This window comes from Macaca mulatta, chromosome 7 (assembly GCF_049350105.2).
Source record: "Macaca mulatta isolate MMU2019108-1 chromosome 7, T2T-MMU8v2.0, whole genome shotgun sequence".
Classification (NCBI taxonomy): domain Eukaryota; kingdom Metazoa; phylum Chordata; class Mammalia; order Primates; family Cercopithecidae; genus Macaca; species Macaca mulatta.
Window position 1 is genome coordinate 50675547 of NC_133412.1, and position 8484 is coordinate 50684030.

The 8484-nt window shown below is 44.0% G+C and overlaps 1 pseudogene; it reads right to left on the minus strand.

Annotated features, from left to right (window-relative positions):
- Positions 1–5970, minus strand: part of LOC144329769 (nucleophosmin-like) — a 46682-nt pseudogene extending 40712 nt beyond the window's left edge.
- Positions 5971–8484: the final 2514 nt, after the last annotated feature.

Consider the following 8484-nt stretch of genomic DNA (forward strand, 5'->3'; position numbering starts at 1 on the left):
TGGCATGAAAAGGACAATGTTTCTTTCTCTGTCTTCCAGCAGTCAGGCAGAGCCATATGACCAGCTCTGGTTGTTGGGTTGTGAATGGAAGTAGCATGTGTCCATACTAGACTGAAGCATTTATTGATAGCGTAAGACCTCCCAATGCTCTCCTTTCCTATTGCAACAATCTTGGAGAAGGCCTTGTGTATAGGTGGCATGGACAAAAGACTGAGGAGCTCAAGTCACTGGGTTACCACATATGGCGGCTGGTTGCCCTCAAGAGTCAACTGGATCCGTGGTGGGTTTTGCATGAGTAAGAAATAAGTATTTACATGTTAAGCCACAGAATTTTGTTGTTGCTTGTCAATACAGCATAATCTACTCTATCCTAACTAACAACTTGCCTTGCCATGAATGGCCAAACATATACTGTTATTATCAGGAAATTCTGTATTCCTCCTGTAAGCCTCCTCTCTCCCATCAAAAGCTTTATTTGCCTAGGAATCGCCATGTGCTTCAAGCCTTTTTGGTTAGTTTTGTGTAGGGAGTTGGACATTCCAGTCAGCTTGAACATTATAGTAGTTAGGCTATAGACAAATAAACCAAAATATATGGTGATTATAAAATGAAAATTTTAGACCCTTATTTTTCTTAAACATAAAAGTTCAGATGTCAACAGTAGCTGGCAAGGTACATCCTCAATGCATGGCTTCCATCTCTGGGTCCAAGGCATAGGACCCATTTGTTACTCTTTCCTAACCAGAAAGGAAAAGAAAAGGGGCTGGGAGAAGGGACCCAATTCTTTTTAGTTAAGACCCCAAAGTGGAACACATCCTACAGCTTCTGCTCACATCTCACTGGACAAAAACATAGTCACATGAACATATCTACCTATGAGAAAGGCTGGGAGATGTAGTCTCTAGCTGGGCTAATGTGCCCTGCTAACAGCTGGTGGTACATTTCTGTTACAGAAAGTAAGAGAGAGAGAGAAGGGATACAGGGAGAAAAGACTTGGTCTCTGCCATGATCTACTGTGTTGTCCTGGCATGGGAGGGGCTCTAACTGCCTGGTGTTGAGAAGCTGCCCAGTGTGGACAAGCTGCCTGGTACAGTGGAGCTCTTCCCAAGCAGAGTAACTCATCCTCTCTGATTTCTTCCACGGAATGACTGCCTGAGTGGCAGGCCCTTTGAAGCTGTCTTAGGCCATTTTGTACTGCTGTAACAGCATATTACAGACTGGGACATTTATAAACAATAGAAGTTTATTTGTCTCACAGTTTTGGAGGCTGGTGAGGCCAAGATCAAGGGGCTGCGTCTGGTAAGGGCTTTCTTGCTGCATCATTCCATGGCAGAAAGTTGAAGGACAAGAGAGCGCATTTAAGTGAGAGAGCAGAAGAGCAAGAGATCTATAATAAAGGGATTAAGGCATTAACCCATTCATGAAGGTGGAGCCCTCATGACCTAAATACTTTCCATTAGGCCCTACCTGTCAACACTGTTGCACTGGGGATTAGGTTTCCAGCAATACTTTTGGGGGACACATTCAAACTGTAGCAGGGGTATAGGTGATTCCACTTCTCTAGTATTATGGCTCCAACCCGAGGCCCCCAAAGTCCTAGTGCTGCTTGTTTCTTTCCCTAGCTTTGGTTTGGGTAAGAATCTGTTCCCATAAGGATTCCTGCCATGGAGGGGCACAGGCAGTGGGCAGGAAGCACTTGTCAGATTGTCTGCAGGGTGATGACCAAGGAGTGGTAGAGTTTGTGAGCTCTGGAGTCAGAGTTCCTTGGGCAAGGTGCTTAATCTTTTCTACCCCCAGCTGTAGAAAAGAGTAAGCACCTTCTGTTACTAATGATAATAATGATATCAAGCTCATAGGATTGCTGAGATTATTAAAGGAGATGTAGATGTAAATGTGCTTAGCATAGCGCTTTAATAACCATTAGCTATTGCTGCTCCTGCTACTACTACTGCCACTGCTGCTGCTGCTGCTGTTACTGCAGTTATCTGGTTGCTACTAGGGGATAGAGTGACCAGTTATTTCGCATGTAGTTGCTTGTGCAAGGTGGAGGTCTTCACTACAAAAAGTGGTTATGACAGGCTCCAGGATGCCTTGTGTCCTAAACCTAGAACTATCCTCTCCCATTTGTCCTTTACTACTCTGTACTGAGCTGCCTGTTGTTTTGTTTCTGCTCTCAAGATACCTTTGTCTCAATATTGTTCTCACCCTTCTCTGGCACTGGGCCTTCACAGGTACCAGCTCCAGGTCTCGGAGAGAAGGAGTTGGGCTCTCAGTCCATTCTTCCCAGGAGGGACTCTGGGTGCTTTCTGCAAATTGATTCTCCCACTGTCTAAAGTTCTGGACACCTAAGTGATTATCTGTGTTTGCCATCTTAAATAAAAGTTCTATTATACCTTTCCTTTTCCCCAGAAGTGGGTAGTCTGTTGGTCTGACCATTTATATAACAAGGATAGCATGAGGTGGTCCCTGCCCCAACCCAGACAGAGATGCTGTCGTCAGCTATTCTAAAACTAACCAACCAACAAAATATAACAACGGCAAGACATTTTTGTACAAAAGCCTGTTGGACCATCCATTACAAGATTTATCTCATGTGATCCTCACAGCAAACCCCTGAGATTGGTATCATAGAGCCAGCTCTATTTAAATCTAAAATATTGCCTTGCTCTGGTCATTAAATTGCTCATGCCAACCTATGTAAGCAGAACGCAAGGGAAAGAAGAAACCTTTACATACCTAAGAGCTTATCTGTAAGGTTTTGAGAAACTTTCTTATCATAGATAGGACTCTTATAGATGCAAACAACAAACTCAAAATCAAATAGATTAAACAAAACCTGCAATTTTTTGGCTCAATAACAGTAAAATCCAGGAGTACCTGGTTTCATGTATGCCAAGACCCAGGTGCTCAGGTGATGTCCTCATTGCTGTGCCTTTTCTTCTTTCTGCTCTCCCTATGGTGGCTTCATTTTCAAGCTCACCCTCTCTCCATGGTGGTCCCCGAAACTCCAGTGCCACAGGCTACCAGTTCCAATTCAGAAGAAAGAGGGCTTCTCTTTTCCCGTAGCTTCAGAGAAAATCCAAGGGTTGCAACTCCAACAAAGATTCTCTCCTTGAACAAACTCTCTGCAGGCTCCCCTGAACTCTCTTCTCAACTAAGCTGGGACATTTGGGCTTCTGTGTTTACCTCTGCAGTGTCCAATTTTGGTAAGAATCCTGCTAGGTCAGTTTCCCTAATCTAATCATATCTACAGAGGTTCTTCATACTCCACCATCCACCCAGTGATGTAGGATCACCGTGGTTGCCTTCAGCATGAATTCTGTTTGGTCAGTTTAGCCAGGATTCTCTTTACCTCTGATGTTTCTGCTAAGTAATTTTCTATCCACTGATCCCCACCTTGCTCCTTGGCTATACATTCCCACTCTTCCTTGTATTCAGAGTTGAGCCCAATCTCTCTCCATTGCAAAATCCTATTGCAGTGGTCCTTACACCTATCATAATGGTCCTGACTAAAGTCTGCCTTACCATCTTTAACAAGGGTCAACAACAATTTCTTTTCAGAACTCATTGGCTCATTGAGCCTTGCTGAATCCATATGGGCCATGTACTCACCCCAGAATCTAGGGGGAATTGCGAGAGAGTGAATAGAAATGGGAAGGAAGCCCCTGACAAAAGCAACCAGAAAGTAAATCAAAATCAGCAGATGAATCTGGATGCACCCATACAAAATGAAATGATGACAGGACAAATTTTGATCCCCTGTAATATAAAATGAATTTATCTCAATTTCTCTAATTCAGGGATTCTTGCTTTTGGCTGCATATCGGTCTTAAAAATCCTGAGGCTTAGGCCACATCCCAGACTCAGGAAACCAGAATCTCTGGGAGGAGGTCCTAGGCATCCAAATTTTTAAAAAATTTTAGGTGAGGAGGAGCTTCAAGATGCCTGACTAGAGGCACTGAACATCCCTTCTTCTCCACAAAGAACCAACAAAATAATGACTAGATAATAACACTTTGAACAGAACATCTAAGAGAGAACTCTAGAATTCAGCATGGAAGTGACAGGAAACAGCTGAGGTGTCTAACGAAAAGGAAGTGAGGCAGACGGCCTGACTGGGATCAGCCAGGAACCTGGAGAAACTCTCCAGTGTGGAAGAAGAGTCCACGTTCCTACTGTGGACTCCTACAGTCCTAGCCATAGCAGAGTCCTTCAACCTGTGGGCCCTGAGACTGGTATAAGGAGCTCCCTGGAGTCCACATGACAACATTGCTGCAGATAGGAAGTACGCATTGGGTCCCACACACCTGTATTCATCCATTTTCACACTACTATAAAAATACTACCCGGGACTGGGTAATTTATAAAGAAAAGAGGCTTAATTGACTCATAGTTCCACATGGATGGGGAAGCCTCAGGAAACTTACAGTCACGGCAGAAGGAGAAGCAGGCACTTTTCTTCACAAGGTGACAGGAGACAGTGTATATGTGTGTGAGTACAGGGAAAAACTACCATTTATAAAACTATCAGATCTTTTGAGAATTCACTATCATAAGAACAGCATGGGGGCAACTACCCCTATAATCCAATTACTCTTTTCCTTGACAGGTAGGGATTACAGGTCTCTCCCTTGGCACATGGAGATTACAATTCAAGTTGAGCTTTAGGTGGGGACACAGACCAAAACCATATCACCCCCCAAGACCCAAGCAGATGCAGAATGGTACCATTTTGAGAGCTCAGCCCCTACTAGACTGTATCCCCTTCCCCAGGGCCCAACAGCCTCTGCCTCTCCATATCCCTGGACCCCCACTGACATCCCCCTGCATCCACCCAGAGGGCTGCAGTGGCGTGATGCAGGTGGACCCCATGGAACAGCAGCGTTCCCAGCACTCCAGCCTACTCTGTGTCCTGTATGCTGGGGAAAGGGCAGAGTAGTGCACTGAGGAGACTGTCCCCCAGACAAAGGGAGCTGAAGTGTGCATGCCCCAGAGCTTGAAACCTGTCTGCCTGGGGCCACTGTCACTGACAGCAACCTTACCCCACCAGCAGCTGAACAACAGCACACTTGCATGTGCCCTGAGGATAGCCTCTCTCAGCCAGCCACCACACGCAGGAACCCGAATGTACACACTCCCCAGAGCCTGAGAGCCACCTGTCTGGGGTAGCTACCACAGACAGCAACTCTGTCTCCCCACCCTAGCAGCAGGGGCCCCAAGGACTTACATGTGCCCTGAGGACAAGCTTTCCCTGCCCACTGCTGCTGCTGCCACTACCACCTGAGCACACTGCCCAGAGCCTGGGGATCACCCTGTCCTGCCCACCAAAGCCTTTGCCCATGTACACCATTGAGGGGACCTGGGAACAGGCCTGCCCTGCCTGGCACTGCTCCCCCAGTCCCTGAGCATGCTGCCCAAGAGCCAGAGTATTGCCCCACCCTGTCAGTTGCTCTCAGAGCACATGCGTACCACCAGTAGGCCTAACAACAGGCCCAGAAAACCTGCCACCAGCACCCAAGCATGCCATTTGGTCCACCACTGCTGGCATCTGGACACTCCTTCTGGGGGCCTTGAGGATGGGCCCACCCAGCCTGCTCCACCACTACTGCTGACACCCACCCACACATGCCACCTAGGGGCCATATGTCACACCAGTGAATGACATATGGGAGCCCAGATGCTGTTCCACCATCACTACTATCATTACCCACACCAAGCATGTGGCCCAGGGGCTTAAGGACTCTCCCACCTACCCAGTCCACCACTGACACTACCAGCACCCAAGCAAACCTCCTGGAGGCCCAAAAGTGAGCCTGCCTGGACCTGCTAATACCAGTGTTCATGTACGCCACCTGGCGGCCCAACGACAGACCTTCTCAGGCCACTGCTGCCACCATTAGAGCTTGAGGACTGGCCTATCTGGTGTTCTGTCCCCAGTAAAACTTCACCACAGCCACCACCAGCAGCCATAGCCTAAGCCACTAAGAAAATCACAGATACCACTGATAATGTTTGCAACCAAAGACATCGTAGACAGACTACACTACTGTACACACCCAGAATCAAAGCCAAAGTGCATTACTCAACTAACACTGTAGGGGAGGACTTTTTCCTGTTAAAAAGTCTTCCCCTAAAAAAAACCAATCCAAGGCTGGGTATGGTGGTTCATGCCTGTAAATCAGCACTTTGGGAGGCAGAGGTGGGTGGATCACCTGAGGTCAGGAGTTTGAGACCAGTCTGGCTAACATGGTGAAATCCAGTCTCTACTAAAAACACGAAAATCAGCCAGACGCGGTGGCACATGCTTGTAGTCCCAGCTACTTGGGAGGCTAAGGCTGGAGAATCGCTTGAACCCAGGAGGTGGAGGCTGCAGTGAGCTGAGATTGTGCCACTGCTCTCCAGCCTGGGTGATAGAGTGAGACTCCATCTCAAAAAAAAAAAAAAAAAAAAAAAAAAAAAAAAAGAAGAAGAAGGAGGAAAAGAAAAAGAGAAAATCCAAAAAATTGGAAGAAGTCACTGTTATACCACATGTGTGGGTATCAATAAAAGGACACAAAGAAACAAGAATATGAATATGACACTTTCAGAGGAGCATAGTAATTCTCCAGCAATAGGTTCCAGTGAAAAGAAATTTATGAAATGCCTGGAAAATAATTCAAGGTAATGATATTAAAGAAGCTCAGTGAAATATAAGAAAGCACAGATACATAATATAAAAAATAAGAAAAACAATTCAGGGTATGAATGAGAAATTCACTGAAAAGAGAGGTACAAAAAAGACCCAAGAGAAATCCTGGAAATTGAAGATTCAATGAATGAAATAAAAAATACAATCAAGAGCTTCAACGATAGACTAGAATCAAGCACAAGAAAGAATTTCATAACTTGAAGACATGCCTTTTGAAATATGTCAGCCAGACAAGAAAAAAATAAAGAATAAAAAAAAATTAAGAACACCTACATGACACATGGGACATCATAAAATGACAAAATATTCTAATTTTGGGCATTCCAAAAGGTGAAGAGAAGTTTAATAGCATAGAAAATCTATTTAACAAAATAATAGCTAAAAACATCCCAAATATAGTAAGAGATTTAGACATCCAGACACAGGAAGCTCAGCTATCCCCAAATAGATATAACCCAAAAAGGTCTTTTAGGCACATTATAGTCTGTCAAAAGTAAAAGACAGTACAGGTGCAGTGGCTCATGCCTGTAATTGTAGCACTTTGGGAAGTCAAGGCGGGCAGATTGCTTGAGCTCAGGAGTTTGAGACCAGCATGGGCAACATGACGGAATCCCATCTCTACAAAATATATGAAAAATTAACCAGGCATGGTGGCACATGCCTGTAGTCCCAGCTACTCAGGAAGCTGAGGTGGGAGGATCACTTGAGCCCAGGGAGGTCAAGGTTACAGTGAATGGTGATCATGCCATTGCACTCCAGAGTGAGACCTTATCTTAAAAAAAAAAAAAAAAAAGGCAAAGACAAAGAAAATTCCAAAAGCAGCAAGAAAAAAGCATCTAGTGACACATAAGAGAACCCTCATCAAACCAACAGTGGATTTCTCAGCAGAAACCTTACAGGCCATGAGAGAATGGGATGATATATTCAAAGTACTGAAAGAAGAGAAAAAACTATCAGCCAAAGATACTACACCCAACAGTTATCCTTCATAAATAAAGGAGAAACTGAGACTTACCCAGCAAGCAAAAACTGAGGAAATTCATCACCACATAAATCAGTCCTACAAGAAATGCTTAAGGGAATCCTACACCTGAAAGTGAAACCACAATATCTACCATCATAAAATCACACAAGTATAAAACTCACAAGTAGAGCAAACACAAGTGAGAAGGAGAAAGGACTCAAATGTTACCACTGTAGAAAACCACCAAACCAATGATAAGTAATAAAATAAGAAAAATAAAGAAAAAGATATGTAAAACAAAAAGGAAACAATTAACATAATGACAAGAATAAGCCCTCACATATCAATAATAACCTTGAGTGTAAAGGGACTAATTTTCCACTTAAAAGGTTTAGACTAGCTGAATGGATTAAAAAACATAATCCTACTATATGCTGCCTACAAGAAACTCACTTTGCCTGTAAAGATACATATAGATTGAAAGTAAATGGATGGGGGAAAAAATTCTATGCAAACAGAAGCCAAAAGCAAGAAGGAATAGCTATACTTACATCAGATAAAACAGGCTTTAAGTCAAAAACAGTTGTTAAAAAAAAAAGACAAAGAATGTCATTATTTAATGATAAAGGGATCAATTCAGCCATAGGCTATAACAATTCTAAATGTATATGTGTCCAATGCAGAGCACTCAGCTATATGAAACAAATATTATTAGACCTACAGGGAAAGATAGATTCCAATACAGTCATAGTTGGGGACATCAACACCCCACTCTTAGCAGTAGATAGAGCATCTAGAAAGAAAAGCAACAAAGCAACATTGGATTTAAACT